Raw genomic sequence first — 5,011 nt, forward strand, 5'->3', positions numbered from 1 at the left:
AAAAAAAAAAAAAAAAAAAAAAAAAAAAAAAAAAAAGAAAAGCATGGTCAGTTTGCTTTGTCCAGCAATAAGAAATCTCACAATATACTTATCAGTGAGGTGAGGTGCACACATGTGCACACCTGCTCGCACTAATGTCATGCCTAACCGTTTCTTCACCTTCTTGAAAATATAAAAGTTAAAAAAATATAAAAGTGATGAATTCAGATCAAAATACTTGCCACGCTTTTCAGAAATACCATTTTCTCTGAGGATGGCAGGACTTCATCCAAAGGCATCAGCTGTGCAGGTGTACTGTTACTTCTTTTTAGTCAACAAATAACAACTTCTCCTATTATGACAAATCCCAGTTTTATTTTTTCTCTCTTCTCTTGCAGTTTTGTTTCTAGCAGAAATATGACTTATTTCTTGGGCAGAAACTGCCCCAAGTCTGCACTACATGATTGCATGAGCCCTGCTCTTGTTCATTAAGACTGCACCTCTGAAACAGAATTGATGAGCTTTCAGTGGCCATTTGTAGTGTGTGAGATCCATTGGCATCAGGGCTTGATGCATAGCCCTCATCTCCTTGGGCTCCTGTGCAATGATTCTCATCTGTCTTAGTTAGAAAGAGAATTAATCTTGACCTTGCCCCCTGGGGTGTGGAACTCTGCCCTCTCACAGATCTTCAATTCACTTCTTTATCAGAAGCACTTCTTGTTTCAGGCCCAGGTTCCCCCAATTTCAATCATGTCTAGCCATTTGTCTTTAAATTATATTACTTTCATTTTAAACAAATCTATATTTCTTCTATTATGAGAAAATTCTCATTCTGAGTTGTAATTTAATTATAAGGATCATTAAGGCTTTGAAGGATGCTAATGGGCAAAAAGGGACTTAACAAAACAAAAGTTATTATTAGGAATTACAAATCACGTAGCATTTCAACATCACTCCTCCGCTCGGATGTGGGCATTTTGTTGAAAGAGACTTTGTTTTGAACAGTGACAGTGCAGAAGACCTATGGGAGAAATGAGCTTCTAACTCGATTTATTTTGTTGCAGCATGCATAGAAGATCATCTATTATATTTTATATCAATAAGGTAATAGATTTAGAAACATAATTGGTAGAAAGCTTGATGTATTAGGCAGTGTTACACACTATTTCAGTCCCATCACTCAACTGTACTTATTTCATCCATACTTTCTGTTGGTGTGGATGAAATTGATATATTTCACAATAAAAGTAAAATTGCCAGATATTCTGGTTGATGCCAGATATTCATTAGGTTGAAGAGTTAAATCATAGTGACAACACTATTAATTAAGAAGGTAACGAAAATTTCAGTTTGATTGGGATTCTCATTGGTAAGCATTAGTTAAATGTTAAATTTAGGAAGTGGTTGCCCGAGTGTGAAAAGTATTTGAACCATATCATACTGTATAAGGTTAATAATGAAACACTGTATGACTGCATTCATATTTTTACCAAATTTCATTAAACTTGAGTATTCATTTTTGTGTATGTGTGCCCTAGGCAGTGGCACATTGAAAACAATGCTCGTCTAAAAATATTTCAGTTACACAGAAAGTAGACATGGCTGGGAAATACAGGTAAGTGGTTATTCATATCAAGTTTATAGCTCTCACGTTCTGTTGACAGACCATGCACAGCAAATGAATGAAATAGAATAGTTTTTAATAAGAATGGCACTTCCAGCCCAATCCCAAGCAATGTGCTCTTACTGAAGTGGCTGCCTTCACCCAGGCCACTATAGGAAGGATGCCGGACAGAAAAGACAGAACACTTACCAATTTCCAGACTTCACATTGGCCATCAGTTCCATTTGCTATGGTTATAAATTGGCAATTTAGAAAATAATAAGGATCATGGATATTATTAATATTGAGTTGCAAGTCATTGGTAGTGTGACCAAGGAAAGTCCATGAACTATGATAGTGTATCTATAAACAGGAAAGAATACAAATAAATGTAATGGCACACAGAAAAATATCCTCACTTTGTACTACTTGTTTTGTAACATTCAAGCATAGGAGAGGGAAAAAAACCAAATTGACTCTGGTGGTGGGAGAAGCAAGCAAGAAGAAGTCAAGAAATTGAGAAAGGTTAGTGTGAAGAGGGGAGAGGAGGGAAATGCAACCAAACATGAAGTGATTTTCAGCCTGGCACAGTGGTTTACACCTATATATCCCAGCACCCTGGGAGGCTGAGGTAGAAGGATCTCAAATTTAAGCCCAGTTTGGGGCTGTAGCTCAGTGCAAAGGCCATGGGTTTGATCCTCAGTAACATACAAATAAAAAATGCAGGTACCTTTTAAATATTAAAGGAATAATAAAAGGAGAAACAAAAGAAAGGATATTTGAAAGGTACAGATATCCAGAAAAGGGAGGCAGAAAATTCAGAGGCAAATGTGCAAAGGTCATATAAAGTAATTATTAATTTAGCTGAAGGTGTCTTTATAGTAATTACAACAATTCCTTAGAAATAGGTCCTGGCTATATCGATTCAGGGACCAAAGAGCTAATTAAAGATAAACGTCCTCGAGAAGACATGAATTAAATGGCATTAAAAAAACTTAACTCATCTAATTGAGTTATTTAAAAATTGGGCCAGAGTGTATAATTTTGCCCAGTTCCCAAGTTCTGTTTAAACGACTTTGAGGAACAGAAAAATTATTTTTCTGTAATCTACAGTGTAGAATACAGCAATCTGCAGAGCCTTGAAAGGGAAATGTGCGTTGTGATAGAACCAGCTTAAAACACACAAAGCAGGACCAGAGGTTGCGCTTACAACCAATCAGGAATTAGAGAAAGCGATGCCAATGGAAAGATCCTAATGTAAGTCAAGCCAGGAGGAGATAGGTCCTTCCTTCTGTGGATCAGGGAGAAAGGGAGAGTAAATGAAGACAGATGACCAAGATGAAAAACAGTTTCATGTATTGATCCTGGGTGATTGTCTTGTGTCCTAAATTCTGAATTTGAATATCATTGGTATCCTGTTCCGATATCCTCTGAATTCATTAACCCACTGAGGCCAGAGCTTGGTTCCTACACAAAACTCGCAGTGAAGACTGATGCATGTTTTTTCTTTAAATTGGAATTTCTGTTGCTATGAAGGCTGAAAAGAGCAAGCTGAAGAAAGGTAAGATTGGCTCTGGACGGGGGAACACTAATGTTGTTTGATGCATTTACCACACATACCTTCCCCAGGCATCTACCACAATACCTTCACCATCAGCAAGTGCTTGCTTTTGGTTATTAATTGGAAGGACGTAGGCTGAGTTTGGAACTGGCTGTTCTTTTTCTGCTTTCTTAGATCCTGTGTTTGTCACCAATCACTTCTCATGGCTTACTAGATGGCAAGTTACTGAGTGTCTTATCAAGAATATGGCTTTTGGAACCAGACTGCCTATGTTTACATGTAGATCCACTTGGTACTAGATATGCAACACTGAGCAAGTTACTTCACCTGTCTGTGCCTCAATTTCCACATCTGCAGAATGAAGATGCTCATAACATCCACTTTCTAGGGTTGCTATTCGATTGAATGAGTTAATCTATGCAATGTGCATGGAATAGTAAATACCATTAGCCATAATGTTAGCAATTAGTTTTACTAGCAATTTATCTTTCCAACTAGGATAGGAGATTCCAAAAGGCAGGGCACATTTTTCTATCTAATCATTACTGTCATAGAATATTCAGTATTTATTGAATGTTACAGATAGTTTAAATAGGTTTAGTTTTAGAGCTATGATCCAATAGTCATTCATTTAGTCAATCACTCAACAAATGTTTCTAGGCATTGAGGAACTCACTAAGTGCTGGATATAGATAGGGAAATCAGAGAAAGAAGATCTCTGCGTTTAGGGAGTTTAGTGATAGACATTATCATAAAATTATAAACCAAAAATAAGTTTATAACTATAATTTGTCTGAAGTACTTTGAAGGGAAAGACTAGAGGACTATGAAAGAGAAGGCCCTTTTGTTATCTTCAAGTGGCTGATCTCAGTACAATGGGGAAAAGATAACAGAAGATAGAAGAGGATTTTTTTCATTCACGTATTTATTCCATATTTAAAATAAACTATAATTCAAAGTCATAACAATTTTAGAAGATAAAGGAGAATTTGTGGCACAACTGTGTTACGAAGACAGACACCAGTCTAAAGTGAAACACTAAGTGGATGATCTCTGTGATGGAAGAGAATTTCCAGACACGCACCTCATATTTAATAATGGTGACCAAGGTAGAACCATTTGTTTAATTGATCTTTTGCTGGTTCTCCTTATGCTTTGGCTTAATCAACGCATAATGCTCTCTGATGTTCATGGGTGGTAAGCACATTTGGTTAGCTAATAAGGTCAGCATCAGAGGTCAGTATGGTTTAGAGAGCTTTTCTCCTTTCTGTGGCCAGATTTCACTCTTAACCTCAGCCATCTTGCGAAAGTGAGTGAGTGGTTATAGGAAGGCTGGATCAAGAGAATCTGGATGGAGGAGTTCCAAATTTGCCCAAACACAAGCTTCACTGATCATAGAACTAATGGTTGCATGCTGTATTTTTTTGTTTGTCCTTTGTCAGTAGAGTTAATCTAGTCCCATTTTTGACCATTGTAGCCAATAAATTCTACAACTTTTTTCTCAGAGAGAAAAAGTGCCATTTCAAAATAAGCACATCACTTCTGAATATCATCCCTACTAGACAGATGTTGTAGACTAGAACAGACCTTCTTCAGTGGTGATGCAAAGTCACATGGGGGTCTTGTTAAACTTCTGATTCTGGTGCACAGTATGTCTGGGTGGGGCTGGAAATGTGTGCAAATACCAGATTTGAAATCTACCAAATTGTCAGGTGTGGTGGCCTACGCCTATAATCCCAGCCCTCAGGAGGCTGAGGCAGGATGATCACCTCAAGTTTGAGGCCAGCCTGGGCCACAAAGTGAGTTCAAGGCTGGCCTTAACTAAATAGTGAGACCCTGTTTCAAAAAAAAAAAAAAAAAAAAAAAAA

The sequence above is a fragment of the Fukomys damarensis genome, unplaced genomic scaffold (genome assembly GCF_012274545.1).
Source record: "Fukomys damarensis isolate Sample0158 unplaced genomic scaffold, DMR_v1.0_HiC HiC_scaffold_29, whole genome shotgun sequence".
NCBI lineage: Eukaryota > Metazoa > Chordata > Mammalia > Rodentia > Bathyergidae > Fukomys > Fukomys damarensis.